The sequence below is a fragment of the Monodelphis domestica genome, chromosome 5 (genome assembly GCF_027887165.1).
Source record: "Monodelphis domestica isolate mMonDom1 chromosome 5, mMonDom1.pri, whole genome shotgun sequence".
NCBI classification, from domain to species: domain Eukaryota; kingdom Metazoa; phylum Chordata; class Mammalia; order Didelphimorphia; family Didelphidae; genus Monodelphis; species Monodelphis domestica.
Window position 1 is genome coordinate 215,234,124 of NC_077231.1, and position 22,959 is coordinate 215,257,082.

The 22,959-nt window shown below is 39.8% G+C and overlaps 1 protein-coding gene across 2 annotated transcripts in view; it reads right to left on the bottom strand.

Annotated features, from left to right (window-relative positions):
- DENND2A (DENN domain containing 2A) overlaps nt 1–20,073 on the bottom strand; it is a 122,430-nt gene extending 102,357 nt beyond the window's left edge. The window contains exon 1 of one of the 2 annotated variants that reach the window (XM_056799792.1): nt 19,582–20,073. The gene's annotated coding sequence lies outside the window, so the exon portion shown is untranslated. The remainder of the gene's footprint in view (nt 1–19,581) is intronic. The other variant, XM_056799795.1, reaches the window with a different exon arrangement.
- Between the last annotated feature and the right edge of the window lie 2,886 nt (nt 20,074–22,959).

Sequence of the window (22,959 nt, forward strand, 5' to 3'; positions counted from 1 at the left end):
AAGGGACATTAAAAATTTAGTCTAAGGGTTGGCAAAATACAGCCCAAGGGCCAAATCTGGCTAGTCACCTGTTTTTGTACAGGCTGGTGAGCAAAGAATAATTTTTGCATTTATAAATAGAGTAAATTTTGTTTTAAAATGCAAAAAACATTTTTAGTTTCCTATACAAAACTAGCAGGAAAAAGATCAGATTTAGCCCTCTAGATGTAGTTTACTGACATCTAATGGCCTAACTCCCCAATTTCACAGATACTCAAATTGAGGAGGAAAAGTGATTTGTTTAAGGTGATACAAGTGGTGAGTAGCAGAGCTGAGAGTCTTACTTAACCCTTCTTATCTCCAAATCCAATGCTTTCCCCATTAAACCATACCCTCTCTAACCACTCTTAGAAAGCCTGATTAATTGAATAGCTAGCAACCTTTCACAGTTCTTAGACTGTTCTTTATCCATAAAACATTGGAAGCTCCTTTTCAAATGGGACAGCTATAGAAGACCACTAGTACCAAAAGGGATTAGAGAGAGAAAACAAACTATTCTTTGACTCTCTTCTGCAGTAACCAAAGAAATGTTCTTCTTTGACCTGAATGAATTCAAGTCAGCAGAGAGATCCATGAATTCTTGGAGTGTGTTAAAGATAAGGTTGAACTGATTATGATTTTTCTTACATCAAGAAAAAAACATTAATTGATTCTTATCATCTAGATGATAAGAGAATGTCTTACTTTTCCATTCAGGGAAGCAAAAAAGGATTAACCAAATCTTAGTTAGCCATCTATTGTCTGTAAGGAAATGGGAAATCAAAGGCTCTGCTTGCATCCCTTTCTCTACAGATCTAAAGACTAAAATTTCTAATAAAAATAAACAGTTCCCATTTCAATACAGATGACAAAAGAAGCTTTCCTCAAAACTCTGTAAATATGCCATACCCATGGAACTCCCAAAAAATTTCTTTACTGATTTGGAAAAAACCATAACAAAGTTCATTTGGAATAACAAAAGATCAAGGATATCCAGGGAAATAATGAAAAAAAAAACACAAATGAGGGGGGCCTAGCAGTCCTAGACCTCAAACTATATTACAAAGCAGCAGTCATCAAAACAATTTGGTACTGGCTAAGAGACAGAAAGGAGGATCAGTGGAATAGACTGGGGGCAAGTGACCTCAGCCAGACAGTATACGATAAACCCAAAGATCCCAGGTCTTGGGACAAAAATCCACTATTCGATAAGAACTGCTGGGAAAATTGGAAGACAGTGTGGGAGAGATTAGGAATTGATCAACACCTCACACCCTACACCAAGATAAATTCAAAATGGTTGAAAGACTTAAACATAAAGAAGGAAACCATAAGTAAATTGGGTAAACACAGAATAGTATACATGTCAGACCTTTGGGAGGGGAAAGGCTTTAAAACCAAGCAAGACATAGAAAGAATCACAAAATGTAAAATAAATAATTTCGACTACATCAAATTAAAAGGCTTTTGTACAAACAAAATCAATGTAACTAAAATCAGAAGGAAAACAACAAATTGGGAAAAAATCTTCATAAAAACCTCTGACAAAGGTTTAATTACTCAAATTTATAAAGAGCTAAATCAATTGTACAAAAAATCAAGCCATTCCCCAATTGATAAATGGGCAAGGGACATGGATAGGCAGTTTTCAGATAAAGAAATCAAAACTATTAATAAGCACATGAAGAAGTGTTCTAAATCTCTTATAATAAGAGAGATGCAAATCAAAACAACTCTGAGGTATCACCTCACACCTAGCAGATTGGCTAACATGACAGTTATGGAAAGTAATGAATGCTGGAGGGGATGTGGCAAAGTAGGGACATTAATTCATTGCTGGTGGAGTTGTGAACTGATCCAGCCATTCTGGAGGGCAATTTGGAACTATGCACAAAGGGCGATAAAAGAATGTCTATCCTTTGATCCAGCCATAGCACTGCTGGGTCTGTACCCCAAAGAGATAATGGACAAAAAGACTTTACAAAAATATTCATAGCTGCGCTCTTTGTGGTGGCCAAAAACTGGAAAACGAGGGGATGCCCATCAATTGGGGAATAGCTGAACAAACTGTGGTATATGTTGGTGATGGAATATTATTGTGCAAAAAGGAATAATAAAGTGGAGGAATTACATGGAGACTAGAACGACCTCCAGGAAGTGATGCAGAGCGAGAGGAGCAGAACCAGGAGAACATTGTACACAGAGACTAATACACTGTGGTATAATCGAACGTAATGGACTTCTCCATTAGTGGCAGTGTAATGCCCCTGAACAATCTGCAGGGATCTAGGAGAAAAAACACTATCCATAAGCAGAGGACAAACTGAGGGAGTAGAAACATGGAGGAAAAGCAACTGCCTGACTACAATGGCTGAGGGGACATGACAGAGGAGAGACTCTAAAGGAACACTCTAATGCAAATACTAACAACATGGCAATGGGTTCGAATCAAGAACACATGTGATACCCAGTGGAATCACGCGTCGGCTACGGGGGGTGGGAGGGAGGAAAAGAAAATGATCTTTGTCTTTAATGAATAATGCATGGAAATGATCAAATAAAATACTATAAAAAAAACTCTGTAAATATCATTATTTGAATTTAAGAAATAAAGGAATTTAATCTCAGAGAGGAAGATAGTGCCTAAAGTCACAAAGCATTTAACAAATATTGGTGGACTAAACCAGGTGTCCACTGCCCAACCACATGCTGCTACTACTGACATACTTCTCTCTGGATCCAGAGAGCAGTTCTCTCTAGAAGTTAAGCAACTCCTGGAAATTATTTTGAGCCTAGGAAGATTAAAAAAAAGAGGGATGCCAATGGAAATTTTCTTCTTCTGAAACTTCCCACCACCTACTGTTTGAATCCAGTGATACAGAGAATAAGGACACTGGCTTCCTTTCTTTACTTAGGTCCAAACAGTTAAAAAGAAAATGATGCTAGGCAGAATGAGTACCTCTCAGGCCAGTAAGACACAACAAGGTTTGGCAAGTCCAATGGAAGAGCTGAATTGACAGGAGGAGAGTTGGTCATCCCTTTCCCATATATTAATCTATTTAGGGAAATTATTTCCATACAGGAAATGCCAAACCTCCTTCTGATGATCTCTCTATAGAGACTAGTTTCCTGAACCAGCAGTCCAAGTCTTTAAAATGAAATTTTTAAACCCTTACCCTCTATCTAAGAAGTGACACTAAGCATTGGTTAAAAAAGCAGCAAGGCTCAGGCAATTGGATTTAAGTGACTTGCCCAGGGTTACACAGCTCGTAAGTGTCTGAGGTCAAATCTGAACCCATGATCTCCCATCTCTAAGCTGGCCTCTCTAGCCACTGAGTCATTTAGTTACCCCAGTCTAGGCCTTCTAATTTAGCCAGATCTGATGGCTCGCCCCACTGTCATAGGGTCACTCAATTTCTTTCTGCTTTATAAATAAGCAATGAAATTCAAAAGGGAATGAAAGAAAAAGGATATATTAGGACTAGAAAAAAATTGGCAAATAGTAGTTCAAGTGACAAAGAAAATGGAGAGACTTTTAAATAGATAAAAATGATTTATAGACCTCTAGGATGGGAAGGATTTGAGGGATTATCTAATTCAGCTACCTACTTTAGAGATTAACAGCCTGGAGTCCAAAGGAGTTCACTGATTTGGCCAAGGTCATACAACTCAGTGCTAAGGCTGGGTCTAGAATTCAAATCTCACAGAATCATAGACCACTGAGTCTAACCCCCCCTCATTTTACAGATGAAGAAACTGAGTCACAGAGTGAGATTATGTGACTTTCTCAGAGTCATAACTGTCTGAGGCAGCATTTGATCAATGATTTTCTGTTTTTCTGCCTACCTTTTTTTGAAGATGGAACATATTTCAATTATGACCTTTCTGGAGATGACTTGCAGCTTGTCTCTTAGGTTCTGATTTCTCTCCTAAACATTAGTCCCACATTTCCATCTGCTTTTTGGACATATAAACTTGGATATCCCAATGTTTTCTTAAATGCAGCAGATCTAACACTGAGCTCATGTTGCCCCCACCACCACCTTCCCCAAACTGGTTCCCTGTCCTGACTTCCCTTTTCCTGTTTTGAGTCCCACCAGTCTTCCAAAGGAAACCAGATGAAACACTGGAGTTATCTTTAAGTCATTGCTCTACCTAACTGATCAGCAAGACCTACAGATTCTTCTTTCTTAATATTTCTGAAATCTCCTTTCCTTCTCATTTTTCCTGTTACCATGCTAGCTCAGCTGTCATCGGTATATGTCCCATCTCTTACTGCAGTATCTCTACTTTGATCTTTTAATATCTGGTCTATCTTGTATCTGGTGTTTCAAAAAACCTCATTTGATCATGCCACTTCCAATCAGAGCCCTCCCATGGCTCCTTGTTGCCTACTGAACAAAATCCAAAAGTACCTTTACTTCATCTGGCCTTCCTTTATCAACTGCTCAGTTCCCCCCAAACCATCACTCCAAAGAAAATGTTTCATTCATCTACTCTCTCATTTCCATCATTTTGCTCCTGCTATTCTATCCAGCTAGTCGGTCCTTATTCAAATCCTATGGTTACTGTGTATAAAACCCAGCTCAAGTCTTTGTTTACCGTAAAAGCCTTCTGTAACAACCTTTCCTCTGAACTCTTAAAACACTTGCTATTCATACAATTCATGTTCTGCTCTTTTTCTTAATTCCTTGGAAATGTTTCATTGATGCCTTTTGAAAACTTTGTTGTCATTTCCTAATAACTCTCCCAACTTTACCCTGAACAGAACCCTCATTTGTACCAAGGAAGTAAAGTTAAGTAAAACAAATTTGCTGTTGGCAGGTCTGGACATTTACAATTCATCCTGTACCTTTACCATCCAGTCATAATTAATCATTGGGTAAAATTCATTTTCCAGTGGATGCTTTCTGCAGCAGTTCTCAAAGTATGGCCCATGGATCCTTCGGCATCCTTGAGACCCTTTAAACAGGTCCATGAGGTTAAAACTATTTCTATAATACTTCAGTGTTATTTGCCTTTTAAAATACTCCTTTCTTTTCCAACTGCATATCTGTGTAAGGCTGGATTTTCTTCATATACTTTAACCAAAACAACATATCACAACAGACTGAACACAGAGGCAAATATGAGAATCCAGCTGTCTTCTATTAAGCCAGACATTAAAGAGATGTGCAAAAATATGTAAAACAATGCTACTTTTCTTACTAGTTTTGTTTGTCTTTGGAAAATGGTTATTTTCACAAAAATGTTATTTATGTTAATATGAAATAAGTTTGTTATTGCTATTTTAAAATAAATTAATAAATATTTTAAGATGTGGTCATTTAGATTTCTTAATATGGTAAATAGTGATAGATATAATCCACATAAAAGATCTTTGGGGACCTCAATAATTTTTAAGAATATAAAGAGGTATGGGGTAGCTGGGTGGTTCAGTGGATTGACAGCCAGGGTTCATATCAGGCCTCAGACACTTCCTAGCTGTGTGGTTCTGAGCAAGTCACTTAACCTCCATTGCCTAGACCTTATCACTCTTCTGCCTTAGAGCCAATACATGGTATTGATTCTAAGATGGAAGGTCAGGGTTGGGCAAAAAAAAAGAATATAAAGAGGTCCTGAGACCTAAAAGTTTGAAAATAGATTCTCTGTAATAGCAAGTTTTTTATTGGTTGTCTTTTACTGCTATTTAATTTTCTGTATTAGTTTTATTTCTCCAACTAAACTTGAAGGCAAGGATCAATTCTCTGGCACATGATGGAACCTCAATAAATATTTGTTGATTTGATTGGAAATGTTAGTCTTTTCTCTATTAGCAGCAACGCAATGATCTAGGATATACAATTCTGAGGGACTTATGAGAAAGAACACTATCCACACCCAGAGAAGGAACTGTGGGAGTAAAAACACAGAAGAAAAACAACTGCTTAATCACATGAGTTGGTGGGGATAGGATTGGGGATGTAGACTCTAAATTATCATCCTAGTGCAAATATCAGTAATATGTTAATAGGTATTGATTAAAGACACATGTAAAACCCAGTTGAATTGCATGTTGGCTATGAGGGGGGAGAGAAAGAGCATAAATCATGTAACCATGGAAATTTTTTTCTTAATTAATCAATTAAATAAACCTTTTTTTAAAAGGAAATGTTAGTCTTCTCCACACACCCAGTTGTCAAAGCAAATTCCTATTATCCTCCATATACACTCCTTAGACCGTATTTTTTGTTTTTTTCAATTATGTCCCCCTTCAAGACTACTCTGGATGTTCATCTTCCCTTATATGCTAGGGAAGTCGCATACATGACCTTCCTTGGGGCCCCCAGCTCTGTTAGAGATGCCCTGGTCACTGGCAATAGAGGATACAGCTTTAAGAGCAATTTTAATACATCCCATGGGACACACACTTGTTTGGGTCCAGCGGTTCCCAAACATTTTAGAAATAGCACACCTTAAGGTCATTTTTTGTTTGTTTTTTTGGTACCCCTTTTCCAGTTCCAGCTGTACTGTTCTGAAATTCTTCTCTTTCCCACTCCCTTTCTCTACCATTTCTCCTCCTTTCTCCTCCCTCCCATTTCCCTCTGTCCAACTTTCTCTATATTCCTTGCCTTTTTTTCTTTCTTTACATGAACAGAGAATTTCCAGCCTTGACTCAGAGCTGGAAATACTTGGGCAGAGGGGCACCAGCATTCTCCTGAGGGAAGTCTTCTGTCTTTCCAAAGGCATACACAAAATTGTGTTCTGTCTCAAAACTGGACAAGAGATTGGAACGTGGGATGCCCTTTAGCTACACCTGAGACACCAGGCAGAGGGCTGAGATGAGACTGTGTTTCCTTCCAATGAACTCTTCTCAGAGCCCATACATCCTCATCAGAGGACCACCCAAAAGTCATGTTCTGTTAAGATTCTTTTCAGCTTAGATGGTTTGTCAGGACTAAAGGTACTGCCTTTCCTCAGTCTCAGCAGAGGGAGAAAAACCCTGAATTAGCTCTGCTATTCACTTCATTTGCTTTTCTGTCTCATAAGCCTTACCTCTCCCATTTACCTCAACCTGTATCTACTTTCCTTTCCCCTTTATACTGTTAAAAAGCATTTATTTAGTTCTTAATCATAAGTGGCAGCCTCTAATGCTTATTGTCTTCTTTCCATGGATCCAGCAACATTAGCGAGTAATCATTGGAATAATTTTACATGCCACAGAAATGCTGATTTAGAGAGTGGTCCAGGACCAATGGAATCCTGGACATATGGGTAGAAAAAAAAAAGTAAGTGCAATAAGAAAATAGAATATAGATTTGTTTATAAAAAACACATGATCAAAAAATCAAATTAAAAAAATAAAACCCATGACCCAGCAAAGGCCCTCTCTTCACAAAAGGCTGCTTTCTTTGCTGATGGTCAGTTTTCTATTGCCTCTAAAGAGATACTCCTAGAATTCAATACAATGACCATTTACTAAGGGCTTTATACTTCGGAGTTGTAAGAAGGCTGGCTTTGGAGTTAGGAAAACCTATATTCAAGTCCTTTCTCTGACACTTATTGGCTCTGTGGTCTTGGACAAGTCATTTCATCTCTTAGTGACCCAGATATATTACTAAGAACATAAATTGCAGAGGAGGTAAAGATCTGTGTTGGTAGAAAGAGTTTCCTCATCAAATAGCTCTCTACACTATGAAATCATATATCTAGTAAAATATAATTATGTATATATGGTACTGCATTTGAAATTGGCATTAAAAAGACTGAAATAAGTTTTCCTTGCTTAAATTTTTTTTTTCAAATCCTTACCTTCTGGCTTAGAAACAATGCTATGTATTGGTTCTAAGACAAAAGAGCAGAAAGGGCTGGGCAGTGGAGGTTAAGTCACTTGCCCAGGGTCACCGTGTGTCTCAGAATCAATATTCAGTTTAGAAAAAAAAAGATTCAATATTAAGTATTGGTTCCAAGGCAGAAGTGTGATAAGGGTTAGGCAACTGGGATTAAGTGATTTGCCAAGGGGCACACTGCTAGGAAGTATCTGAGGCCATATTTTAACCCTGGATCTCCTATCTTTGGGCCTGACTCAATCTACTGAGCCCCCTGACTGCCCCCTCCCCAATTTCTCTTTCACCTTTAACCAGAACTTGAGTTCCCTCCCTGAGCTTTTTCCCTTAGTCCACTTGGGTTCCAGAGGCAGCAAAGATCTTTTCTGTCTCGGCTCCAGAGGCACCCTTTGCTCTCACATCAAAACTACTCTCCTTCAACCCCATTACTTTATTCAGTCAGGATAAGAGTCACTCCAAATTCCCACAGGCCTTTTGGAAAGGAGGCATTCTGCCATACTTTTCCCTTCACAAGCCCAGTCACTACTTGGGCTGAAAGAGGATTTAAATCACTACTTGAACAATAGTCCCTTGAGTTCTTGATTTAAGGGGTCCCTCCCCAGAACAGCTGGATACAGAATGAGCTCTGACTGGCCAAGGCAATCTATCAGCTCAGGGACTGCTATTACCTTCTCCCTCTCCAAGAAGCCTCTAACGGACCTCTTTCCATTTGGTGAAGGGATTCCCACAGCCTGCATTTGTTTCGGTAGAGTCTGGCACAGAGAAGGGCACAGTAGCTATTCAATCCAAAGTATTGAATGAATGGGAGGAAGCTCAGACTCCATCAAACAGAATAAAGAAAGGAGGAGGAGGAGAATTAGGCATGTATCATATCATATCAAAGAAGCCAAGAAAAACTATCATTTGGAGCAGGAAGAAGAAGGAAGGGGGGGAAGGTGGTCTACAATCTCAAATGCTGCAGATGACAAGGGGGATGAGAGTAGAGAAAGGTCAATGGATTTGGAAGAAGGGGTCACTGGTGATTGTGGGGGCAGACGCCCCATTAGAGGGACAGAAGGTTTAAGGAGTTGAAGAAGTCATGGGTACAGGACATTTGAATCTGGGCTGGGACATATCAGCTGCACAGCCACAGGTAAATCATATAATCTCTGGGAGTCTCAGTTTCCTCACCTGTAAAATGGAGATCATTAACCCTAGAGTACCTACTTCATAGAGTGGATGTGAAGCTTATTAAATGAGATCCTGGATGGAAAGCAATGTACAAGTGCCAAATATTATTATTATGTATTGATCATTTTCATAATTTTCCCTTCTTTTCTCTGCCTCACCCAAGGCTCCTCCAGCAACTATTTTGTTTCTTTCTTTAAACTATATACGTGATTTCATAGGTGTAAGGAACCCTGGTCAGGCACTCCCTCAATCAAAGCAGATCAGCACCTTTGGTGCAATTTAAATTCTTAAGAGAGCCCCTTGGACATTGAGAGATCAAATGACTGGCCCAGAGTCACTGAGACAGTATGTATCAGAGACAGGACTTGAGCCCCAGTTTGCCTGATTCAAAGATCAGCTAACTGTCCACTAAGCTATGCTGATTCTCTCCTGGCCAGTATTTCCTCCACTGATTCACTTAGCAATCATATTAAAAGCAGCCCCCATCTTTAAAAAACAAATAAATAAAAAAACTTCTTACATTCTATTATTATTATTATTATTTTTAAACCCTTACCTTCCATCTTGGAATCAATACTGGAGTCAATACTGTGTATTAGTTCCAAGGCAGAAGAGTGGTAAAGGCTAGGCAATGGGGGTTAAGTGACTTGCCCAGGGTCACACAGCTGGGAAGTGTCTGAGGTCAAATTTGAACCTAGGACCTCCCATCTCTTGACCTGGCTCTCAATCCACTGAACCACCCAGCTGCCCCCCTTACCTTCTATTTTAGAATCAGTACTGTGTATTGGTTCCAAGGCAGAAGAGGGATAGGGCTAGGCAATGGGGGTTAAGTGACTTGCTCAGAGCTATACAGCTAGGAAGTGTCTGAGGCCAGATTTAAACCCAGAATCTCCCCTCTCCAGACCTGGTGCTCTCTATCCACTGTGCTACCTACCTGTTCTTATTCCCTTTCTTTAACCTTCAAATACTCTCCTGACATGTAACCCTGGAAGATGTTGAAAACCTGGGGAAAAGTTTCCTCTGTATGCTCCCTGCCCTTCCCTGATGCCCTCTCATCTTTGTGCCCTCAGTCAGTAAGTTTGGCCACCATTAGCAGTTTGCCAGAAGTAGAGAGCACTGGATAGAGTCTTCTCCTTGCCAAATCCAAAGAACTGGGGTCTCAAGTGTCCAGCATGATTACTTCTGTGTCCTTTATCTTGGGCTGCTTTAAGAGGATTCCTCTTCTCTGATGTCTTTTCACTCCATTAGATGCCTCTGTCCAGCTGAGGGCTAAACAGAGACCCTGAGTGAGTCTTTGAAGTCTTGGGAGCTTGTTTATATTTCTTAGATCACACAACCACAGATGAGAAAATAGAACCACAGAGCCAGTGGAAGACAGAGCAGGCAAGTGTGGGAGGAAGGGGACTTTAGAGTTGGGGTCAGAAGTCCTCCTCTCTCTCACCTCATTCTAAACTTGAGCAAACTATCTCACCCACTGTGTAAGAATTTTAAGGTTATAGATTTAGGGATGAAAGAGACCTAAAGAAGACAACTAGGCAAGCCCCCTCATTTCACAAAGGAGGGAGTCACTTAAGTGACTTGCTTAAGGTCACAAAGAATCAAGATTTCAACCCAAGTTCTCTGACTCTAAATGCAGTCAGTGCTCTTCCCACTATGCCACCAAGTCAAGAAGCTTTCAGAACCCTAAAGAGTCAACAGAGACTGATGTTTGGTTAGTGGAAATAGAAGAGAGATAGATAAAGTTAAGGGTTTGGGGGCCCCTAGGAAGCACAGTGGATACAGCATCAGATCCTCAAAGAGCTTTTGTTTATGTGGGTCATACTTATCAATATTTACCATATTTGTAATTAGTACTCATATTAGAAATTAAAAGTCTTTGTTCAGGTTAAGTGACTTGCCTAAGGTCATGAAGTCAGTGAGGATTGAAAACCAGATCTCCTAAAGCCCAGTGCTCTTTCCCCTATCTTACATTGGATAAACTGCTAGTCTCTTCCTGTCACAGTTCCTGGCTGCAGAGGAGTAACTAAATATTTCTGTGTACTGTGTGAGTTCTAAGAATGTCTTCCATCCTATCCCACCCCTGAACCATGTCCAAATTCGCCAAACCAAACCACAGGAAAACAACTCTTTCTCCTCAACTATCATCAGTATTCTTTTCCATGAGACCCGGGTGGGAATCACAGGACCTGGATTTTTAACCTTGACTTGTTGGGTGATCCTGGACAAATCACTTAACCCCTCTGGGTCACAGTTAGGCCATCAATAAAGCAATAATCCTATCCTCCCTATTTTAAGACATTAAAAACACAAAGGAAGTTGTCATGCATGAAGTCCTGTGCTGGGCTGGGACACTTACTAGCAGAGTGACTATGTTGGGGAAAAGAGCAATATAATCAACTTTTGATTTTTTAGGGTAAAGTGGGGCATGTTAGGAATAGCATTAGAGATTTTTCTGCAAAAGTACAGGGTGTCCCAAAAGTCCCAAAAGCTTTAATAGCTTAAAACTGCATGAAGAAAGACTTTTAGAAAATATAGTGTGTATATATATGCATACACACACACACACACACACACACACATATAGTCATCTTATCTGAAGAAGTCATAGACATCAGCCTCCCTGGACCACAGGATCTTGATTCAATGTGATCTTATGACTCAAGAGTTATACAAAGATGCCTAGCCTACGTCTAGTCCAACCAACACAAAGAAACACAAACTGGGGCCAGAAGCCCCAGTGTGAGGAGGTAAAATATTCTAGTCAAATCTGCTGATGAAAGATGGGTATAGGGAACATTTTAGAGATTCTTTAGCCACAGATGAGGGATCCCAAAGGGGCAAAGGTGGCTCCTCCATCCCATTGCTGTTTTCCAGCAAGAAATAGTGTGTGTGTAACACACACACACATGAAATGTATATATATTCATGTATTTCTATATTATAGCTTTAAAACTTGAAATTGGGCTCTGGCTTTGCAATTTATTATTGCTTTTGCTCCATGTAATTTAAAGGAAAAAATGTGCTTGTCAATCTTTCCATCTGGGAATCATGCAAAGGAAATAGAAGGGAAGACCAGCCACAGTATGTGTGAGACTTCCCTCCCACCCACCACAAGTATAACATTTTCATCTTGTATAGCCTTTATAAATTCTATTTTCCTCCTAAGAGTTGAGGTTTTCTACTCTTGAGGATTCTGGAACAATTTTGTTTGGGAGCAGTGAGAAAGAAGGATTAGAGGTGAGAACAACATTTTAAAAAGATATTAGATTGGGCCAATGCAACAAAGTTCCAAAATGGAGTTCTCAAAATATGGTCCAAAGTCCCCAGGGGATCCCCAAAGCCCTTTCAGGGGATCTGTGAAGTCAAAATTATTTTCATACTAATAGAAAGACTTTTCATTTCTAGTATTAATATTAAAGCTACATGTTGATCTCAAATATCTCTAGTTTTAATATGAATCTCAAATATGAATCTCAATTATCTCTATATTAATGCGAATCTCAAATATTAGTAGATATAAGCTACCTAAACAAAAGTTCTTTGGGGAGTCCACAATAATTTTAAGTAGTGCAAATGCATAAGAAAGACCAAAAACTTCAAGAACCATTACTCTAAAGCATTGATTCTCTCAATTTTTGCTACATATCATGGCTCCAAGTCTTTAAAATGTCTGTGAAGGACACCACTGTCCTTCCACTCACCCAGCTTTGCCACTTCACAGTCATCCTTGACCCTTCACTCTTCCTCACCCTCCATAATCAATCAAGCACTGCATTCTTGTCATCTCCACATTCCATCTCTCCCGAAGCCAGCACCCTCCTTCATCCCTTCACCCTTCATCAGGACTATTTCAGCAGCCTTCTGATGGGTGCCTACGTCTGCTCTCTCCTCTAGTTACATCACCCTTCACTCAGTTGCCCCAATGTTTTCCTGAAGCCCAGGTCTGACCTTGTCACTCTCCAGCTGCAGGAACTTCAGCCCCTCCTGGTCACTTCTTAGAGGAAAACACCAACGGTCTGTTTGGCATTTAAAGCACTTTACAGTCTGGCAGCAGTCAGGGTTCCCAGATTGAATCCACATTACTACCCCTTGCAGGTGTTGTTTTCACCAAACTGACTCGCTGCTATAGACAACATTCCCATTTCTGTATCTTGGCTCAGGCCATATGCCAAGCCTAGAATGCTCTCCCTCTTCACCTCTGCCTTTTGGGCTTCCCTAACTCCCTTCGAGGCTCAGCTCAAGGGCTCCCACATATCCTGATCTCCCCAGTGCTAGCCCTTTCTCTTTCTCCTTTGAAATTACCGTGTATTTGAGCAGCTCCATGGACAGCCAGGTCTGGTGACAGGAGCTCCTGGGTTCAAATCTGATGTTGAATATTTCCTAGCTGCATAAGACCTAGGTAGGTCACTTAACCCTAACTGTCTATCCCTGGCCCATCTGTCTTCAAGTTGTTACTAAGACAGAAAGTAAAGATTTAAATAAACAAATATATTATTGATTCACACCAGAGACAAAAGCGGAGCCAGAATCTTATTCCCTATATTTAGGGTCAGCATTACCCAAAGGCAAAATAGGTAGCTGCTGCCTATATGGGCAAATAAATAAGATAATCATAATTTATGTAAAGTGCTTTATAAAATGTAAAACACTACAGAAATGTTGGCTATTATTATTAGGATCTAGTATGGTTTGCAAAGTAGCAGGAAGGTCTTCTTGCTTCTCCTACTCCCAAATCTCTCCCCAGTTAGACTCCTGAGGTACCTCCTATTTCACAACTGAAGGATCATCGTTTTAGATTAAAGTAGCAGCTCTCAACCTTTGGACCCCAGTAGGGGCCTTCAGAGTTAAGGCAAGGGATGCAGAAATTCACAAAACTATCAAGCAGCAGCATCTTGATTTTATTAGGAATAAAATATGCTGTATGAATAATGGAGCTACTGAATCTTAGAAAGGACACTGATGAGCCAGAGAACTTCCTGAAGAGGTGGTGAAAGGCTTCATATATGGGTCATGGCTCACAGAGATCAATTCTAGGGACTGGGATGGGTAACTTGGAGGAGAGGGAGGGCAATGTATTTCTCAGTCTTAAAATATTCAAGGATTATCACCGGGAAGAGAAATGAGAAGGGTTCTATTTGATGCTAGCATGCAGAACTGTGAAACAATGGCTATTTTGTTGTAAAAGAGGCAAACTGAATCTTGAAAATTTTTCAAAGAGGAATTGCCTGCCCTGAAAGGTAGTAATTTTGCTCTCACTGTTTATTGACCCCATGATGCATATGCTGTAAATGGGACTTTTTTTCAGGAGTGAGTTGGCTTGATGGCCACTGAAGTTCTTTTCAACTCTGAAAATGTATAATGGAGTTTGGGCTAGTTTTTAATTACTGACACTTTATTAGTGCTCACTTAGGAAACCACTCTAAAGCAAACCTGCAAACTGGGCATGATGGGTTATGACTATAAATCCAGGTACTTATAATCCCAGTTAGGGAAACTGAGGCTGGTGGATCTCTGAAAATTTGGGAGTCCTAGGCTGCAGTGAATTAAACTGATTGGGTATCCACACTAAACGTGACTTTAAAGTGGTGAACTCCAGAGAAGCCCAAGAATAAGAGAATGGTCCATGGTGGATATGGAACAGATCAAAACTCCCATGCTAAACAAATTGGAGCAATCTTGCCAGTATCTAATCTTGTCTTGCAAGAAGAAAATCCAGTCTTTTAAATAAATGAATGAGTGATTAAATGAACAAACAAACAATTGGAAAACAAATCTATACAAAAGTACCTAGATGACTTTTGATTTCATATTTATTATAAGTAACTAGAACTTGGGGGGGGGGGAGGGTTATGAAGCACTTAATGCTTTTTTTCCCTTCCCACAGCATATGTTTGGGAAAATGGATGTTCTACACTTGTTGCTTTGAAATGTAAATAATGAAACTAGCTGAATGTGGAATCAGATCAAGGGCTGGAAATTTCAGGGCATCCACCAGACTTCCTTTCTCTGAGAGGTACAACAAAATAGCACTAGCTATCTCATTAAATGGCTCAGTATAATAAGCAAATATACTTTCACAGGCTGAATAAGTAATGTATCTCACATATATAAGTATTAATATTTTTAAATTATATGAAGATTATTATAAATGAAATACAAATCTAAGATTATTACCGAATTCAATTCATAGTAATTTTTGGTTGCCATGGATTTTTTTAATCACTGGAAACTAAATAATACAACTACTAGCATCTAGAGGAGGAGTCTCATGTTGAAAAGGTTGGGAATCATAGGCTTAAGGAGGTACCTCTCAACCCTCAATTAACATACAAACCTTCCTGAAAGGTATACTACATTAATATATATTGTACATCATTTACACCTTTTTGTGAATTAGACTGTTGGACTCCCTCCACCTTCATAAAAGCTTAGACACAAATCAGGAAAATTTTGGTAGAGGGCAGAGGAGAGAAAGGTCCAGAGTATGATGAATTGTCCAAGAAGACAGGTCACCATGGCTGTTTGGAGGGAAGAGAAAACTACTGAAAGGGTATTGGAAGATAAACTCTGCTTGCTTTGGTTTTGCCCAGGACTGTCTCTATACATAATAAGCCCCCTGAAAGAATCTCAAAGACTCACATTTTAAAAAATGCTGTTCTTGAGGCCCTGCTGCATACTTGTTTGCCACTGTCCACTTGATTTTAACTCTGAGGTTAATCTCACTTAAAAAACAACAACAACAACAAAAAAAAAAGATCCCATCTCTGTCATGTGTGACTTTTGGCAAGTCACTTAACTTCACTGGGACTCAGTTTCTATATCTGTAAAATTAGGGGGTTGGACTAAATGGTATTTGAATTCCCTTCCAACTTTAAATCGATGATCCTACTAAAAAAATATGCTAGCCCTTATCTATACCACCCCAAGAAAGGGCCCCTGTTTGTCGATCAGGAGCCTTGCCTTGGTTGTGCTGATTTACCAGATGTTAAGATGTTACTCTGGCTTGTTTTCTCCTCTTTGCTCCTAGGTGTGGATTCTAGATTGGTATCCCTGCCTTATGCCCTTGGGCTACACATTTGCTTGACACTGATCTAAGATTTCCTAATCTGATTCTATATCCTGGGGGTTGTCAGGATCTCCCTTAGGTCTGATAAAAATGCTGGGTAAGACCAAGGGAATAGTTCAGAAGGTAGTGATGACTGCTCAGTCTCAGTTTCCTCAGCTCTAAAATGGGCATATTAATGGCACCTACCTCCTGGGATTGAAGTAAAAATCAACATATATACACATATGTATGTATAGTGGATAGAGCATTAGGCTAGAGTTAGGAGGACCTGAGTTCAAATTTGGCCTCAAACACTTCCTAGCTATGTGACCCTGGGCAAGTCATTTAACCTTGTTTGCCTCGGTTTCCTGTAAAATGAGCTGGAGAAGAAAATGGCAAACTACTCCAGAATCTCTACCAAGAAAATTTCATGAACAGCATTGGTGTGCTATGGTCCACAGGGTCATGAAGAACTGGACATGCCCGAACAACAAGCATAATCATATATATGTTTATTCATAAACATATGTTTATGAATTTTGTACTTTAGGCTATGTCCTTGCTGGTCTGACCTACCTCCTAGTTCTAGAAACTCTTCCTGACCTCCCTTCACTTGCTTATGAGCCAGGACTAATGTTCTACCTCCTAGGAGCAATGCCTTCAATGAATTGCATTTTGATGTTATATACTCTGTCTTTTACAAAGGGTCATGGAAATAATTACTATCTTCAATGAACATATATTAAAAGCCTACTATGTGCAAAGCACTGCGATAGGTGCTTGGGATACGAAGACAAAAACCAAATAGTACTTGTCTTCAACATACTTAAATTTTATTGACAGATAGAATTTATAGGCTGAAAAGTAAATAGAGAAATAAAAAAAAAAAACAGATCTGGGTTCTAATTGGTGTAAGTAATTCCTAGTTAGTAACTTCTATCAGTATAGATCAATACTTTCTATGAAACTTATATTCTTAGAGAGGTATGTAGGGCAGGAAAGAGTTAAGTAACATGGCCAGGGTTATGAAGATAGCATGTATCAGAAGTGGAACTTGAACTCTGGTCTTCCTAATTTTGTCAGTAGAATAAATCTCTAAAGTTGGTGTAGGAAGCATGAGACTAAAGTAGATTTGAAAAAATAATTAGGGGACCAGGACAGTCTTAAATCAAGAAAAAACTCAAAAGGGTTCAGTCGAAATAACAGATTTGTTTTTTGAAGGGCCTAACCTTCACCAAATGATTTTACTTCTCTGCCTCAGTTTCTTTATCTGTAAAATGAGGGAATTGTGTTAGATGATATATTTAAGGTCTTTTTTTTTTATTTAAAAAACCTTATGATTTAGCTTTCCAAAGGATTGGAGAAGAAGAATGCTGGGGATGACCCAAGGTTGAAAACTGGCAGGGCATAATGGTAGTATGATTCAAGGGTGCAAAATGTAGTATGCCACAATGGATTAGTCAACATGTAAGGCCAAGACTCTGAAGGGAGGAAAATAAGGCCAGGGTAAAGATGAAGGGACTGGAGGTCACAGCAAGATTGAAAGTATCCCTTATGTCATTGTGTCCTTTTTAAAAGATCTGTGTGCCAAAGTCCTGCTTTACTTTATTTTTGTGAAGACTTTTTTCCATGCAAACTTTTCTTTATAGTATTCGTTGTTGAAAAAATGAAAACTACAGAACCAAAATGCTATTCTTTTTTATCTCAGTGGCTGAAATCTCTAGACCCAAATTTGTTGCCCCCCAAAAGTCATACAATCTGTTCAACTCTGATGGCTGAAAGTATCCCATTTACTTCATTGAGATGGATTCAGTTCTATTTTACCTTTAGCAAGTACACTTTAAATTTTAAAATTATCTCAATCTTTCTGTTATTTAAAGTTTGTAACTCCCAAAGTGCAATAGACTTGTCTCCCCATCCCACTTCAGGCTTCTCATGACCCCTTTTCTCAGTAAAGTCTCTCTATGACTTTCAAGATTCCACTTTCTTCATCCCATACAACCCAGTCCCAAAGCTTTTAAGAGTAAGATTGATCTCTGGTACTTTGGGCTCATATGGAAAGAAGGAATGTCATTCGTTTTCATTTTATTTCTGCATCTTAGAATCCTTAGCTTCCTTTAAGGACTTGTCTTCAGAGCCTCCTAGTTCTTCATGCTTTCTATCTTATATTTACTTATCTATTTACATGTTATCTCTCTCCCTACCTCCTACTACATAAGCTCATGGAGGATAGGGGCTGTGTTTTGTTTTAGTCTTTGTATCCCTTAGACACAAAGGCACAGAAACTTTGTACCCAAAAGCACTTATCTGCTTGTTGTTCCACAGTAAAGACAAAGGGGTCAAGGGCTGTATTTAAAAAAAACAACACCAAAAACCACCAAATCCTAAAAAAGTATTTACAGACACTTCATTGAAATCTGGCTCCTTACTACAAAGAAATGTTAGTTGCTGTTTAGATTATAGCCCTGAAATATAATTAAATGGTGTTAGCAGGCAGTTAGCATATTATCCTTTCTCTCCATCACTCTTATAAAGAGGAATTATTCCTGCCTTCCTGCTCACAGAGAATATACTGCCTAGATCCTTCACTAATGACTGCAGCTTAGCCATTACTACTAAGACCATTGCACTTCCAAGGTCCAAGCAATGCACAGAACTTCGGTTTATATCTGATGTCAGTCAAAACTCACCTTTATTCAATCTTTCCCACCTCTACACTACCCTCAGAATAAGAAAGGAGGGAAAAGAAACACAAACAATTTATCATTTCCACCTAGAAAAGTCCAGCTATGTCAACACTCAAACTACCAAAAACTCAGGCACAGGTGCAAGGGGAATGTATGCGCATAATCCTCTTTTTTATTGTTACCTTTCACTTTCAGGGGCCTCACCTCTCCCTCCCTCAACCTCAAGGTTGGGAGGAGGGTCCCTTTCCAGGTCCTTCTGGCTCCATAGAGAGGCTGGTGCCCGAGGAACAGTTGGCTTCCCCAGAGCACTTTAAAAATCACTCAGTCTTCCCCTATCAACCACTGCCCCTCCCCTCCCCACCCCAAAAGGTGTGGTATAGCTTTACAGATATAGGCGACAAACTGAGGAGTCCTCTGGGAACCTATCTTCATCTTTACTATACCACCTCCAGAAAACGACACACACACTCCCAAACACCAAGAATTTGGCCTCACCTATACACACACACTAAGAATTTAGCCTCATCCACATACACACACTGAGAACTTAATCTCATCTACACCCACACAGAGAAGTCGGTCTCATCTACACCCACCCCCACCCCCACCCCGGCTTCTTCAGCCATCCCAAAGGAAGCCCACAGGGTTGAGCCCACTCCCAGCTGGGGAGTTCCTCCAGAACCAAGTTCCACAAGTCGAGCTTGGCCATTTCCTTTCTCTCCCCCTACTCCCCTCCCTCCCTCCTGGGGTCCCACGGCTTCGCTCTCCCGACAATGACTTGCCCGAGGGGACTAGAGTCTAGGGCGGGGACCCCAACTAGCGTCTCCCCACTCACCTCGCTCGCTGCCAGGGCCCCCAGACGGGCTCCTCGCAGCCCACGGTTCATTATGGGGGCGTCCAGCCGGGACCCAGCGGCAGGAGGGGTGGGGGAGGTGGAGGCAGCAGCATTGGGCTGCATGGCTCCCGGACCCTCCGCCCTTTTGTTACTGGAGGCTCTCACAATGCACGAGAAATCTTTCTTTCCCTTCTCTCCGCCTTGGCTTCCCCACTGACCCCTTCCTCTCTCACAGCCATGGGGCTCGCTGCTTCTGCGTTTGATTCATTCTCCCCACTTTTAAAGGACTTTCTTTGCTTGCAGCGGGATGGGTTCCTTTACCCCTCCTACCCTCCGGCTCGAGAGCCCTCCTGGATGTTCCCCCCCCTTTCCTCTTTCTTTTCCTTTCCTTTCCTGACTTTGTGACTATCTCTTGTGACGTTCATTCCACTCCTTCCTTTCCCCTTTCCCTCCCCTCTTTCCCCCTCCCCCTTTCTCTCCCCTCCCCCTCTTCTCTCCCCTCCTCCTCCTCCTCCTCCTCCTTCTCTGTCTCACTTCCCACCCTTGCCTAGCCTGACCCATCCTGACTCTTTTCCAGTGAGCTAATCTGGAGCTGGCTGCAGAACAGACTCAGTTACCACGGCAACCCATGGCTCTGAATACTTGATGGACTCGGAGGAACTACAGTAAACAGGACCTTCTGCTGGTCTCTCTCTCTCTCTCTTTGTAAAATTTAACTCTTTATCTGCTGTAAATCCGCGACTGACATTCGCGTGCAATTCATTGCAACAAGTAGTCGCAAAACCCTAACTGTGCTGGGTTGCTGGGGAATCCTAAAACTAGAAAAGTCTGGGACAACTCCACGAGACTGCAGCGTTCCCAAAGCTCGGGGCTCTGGAACTAGGTAGAAACAAAGCTTTAAATGGTGATCAGCCCCACAGGTCAGCTCATGGAGTTCTACGTGCTGCAAGACGTAGAGCAACCATAGTTATAGTAGTAGTAAGCCCGCATGAGAGCTGGGGAGGCGGGAGATTGGGGCGGGGGGAATAGCGGCAAGGAGTACAAGAGGAGGAGAAGGAAAAGTTTCTTGTATTTTTTCTGGGTCGTAAAGGGCAACACTGGGCAGAAATAAAAATAAGGGTGATTGGGCTTTTTTCCAGGCCCATCTAGCTGAGCTGTGGGGCTCTCAAATTGGCTTAAATCTCCAAGTTTGGCACCTCACTCTGCTCTAACTTATCCCCAACCAAAAGTCCTATTTCCTCAGCGCCGCGGAAAGTAATGAGATTTAATTAATTCACACTAATATGGGAAAGTCTTTTAATCCTCCCAGAGGGATTTGTATTTTTAAGAGTATGTTTATTAATCCAAATGAATTTCTAATTGGTAGAATTAAATACAGTGCCGAAAAGTGACGTTTTTTAAAAAATGAGGCAAATCTCCAGACTAGCCTTTTCTAGAAACACTTTCTGACTGACACTTCCTAAGAGATCAGTGTGTCATACTGGGTTGTTGGAGATCCTGGAGTTAGCAAACCAAACGTTTGCAGAGTTATATGTACATATCTCATTTGATCCTCACAACCACTCTTGGTGCTATTATTGTCCTCATTTTACAGATAAGGCAACTGAGGGGAAAAGAGCTCCTAGCCAGTCGCAAGGCTAGTAAGTATTTGAATCAGTTCTTACTCATTTCAACACTATCCTCAAAGCAGCTAGGGGGATAGATTGCAGATAGCCTTCAGGACCTAGAATCAGACGAGTTAAAATTCTGCTTCAGACACTTAATAGATGTGTGTACTGGGCAAGTTACTTAACCTGTGTACTTCAATTTCCTTATCTGCAAAATGGGGATGATAACGGCACCTACCTGGCCGGATTGTTATGAAGATAAAATGAGATTTTTTTGAGGTTTTGTTTTTAAATTTTTAACTTAATTTAATTTTTAATTATTTATTATTAATTTTATAAAAGCAATAAAAATGAGCATATATAAAGAAAAAAAGAAGATAGTACACAAATGAAATAAATCTTCTATATGTTTATCTTACTTTTCTTTATATTTACAGAAGTCCCATTCACAAATGTCTCTGTTCCTTCCCACATCGTAAAAAATATCTTCAGAGAGACCAATACATGCATATAAATTAAATTCTTCATGTTTCACCTTTGTGTTCACTTTCTGGAGGTAACACTGACAGTTTATTCATCCAGCATTAATTCTATGGCTATATATAATGTTCTCTTGGTTTGATTAATTTCCCTGTTCATTCTCTTGTGTAGTTCTTTCCAAGTTTAAAAAAAAAAATCAGTCTCTATCATTTCTTATGGCTCAGTGTTATTCTGTCATAATCATATACCACAACTTGTTCAGCAATTCCCCAATTGATGGACATCCTTGGTTTCCAATTCTTTGCCTTCACAAAGAGAGCTGCTCCAAATATTTTGGAACATTTGGGTTCATTTCCTCTTTCCCTGATCTCCTTGGGAAACAGACTCAGCAAGGGTACTGGGTCAAAGGGTATACACAGTTTTAGAATTCTCGGTATAATTCCAAATTGCTCTCCAAAATATTTGAATCAATTCACAGCTCCACCAACAGTGCATTAGTATCCCTATTTTTCTACATTTATCATTTTGCCCCCTTGTCATTTTAGTCAGTCTGATGGGTGTGAGGTGGTATCTCAGTTATTTTGATTTACATTTGGTTTACAATCAGTAGTGATTTAGAGCATTTTTTCATATACCTATATATGACTTTGATTTCTTCATCTGAAAATTGACTTCATATCTTTTGCCTCTTTATTTATTGGACTCCTATTAATATAAATTTGATAAAGTTCTACATATATTTTACATGACAGCTCTATCTGAAAGGCTGTCTATAATTCCCCCCCCCCCCAATTTTCTGCTTTCCTTCTAATCTTGGCAACATTTGTTTTATTTGTACAAAACCTTATCAATTTAATGTACTAAAAATATTCTCTTTCCATTTCACAATGCTTTCCATCTCTTGTTGACTCAGAAGTTCCTCTTCTATCCATAAACCTGATAGGTAGTATGTTCCCTGTTCTTATGATTTACTTATCTCATTTTATGTCTAGATAACATATCCATTTTTATCTTATCTTAATGAATGGTGTAAAATATTGGTCTATATGTAGATTCTGCTAAACTAGCTACTAATTATCCCAGCAATTGTTACCAAATAATGATTTTTTTATACCTAAAACTTGGGTCTATGATTTTGTCAAATACAAACTATAATCTTTTACTGCTGTTTGTCGTGTGTCTATTCTATTCCATTGTTATACCTTTCTATTTCTTAGTCATTACCAGGTAGATTTGTCATTTCAATTATATTGACTCTGCCCATCCATGAACAATTATTATTTCTCCAATC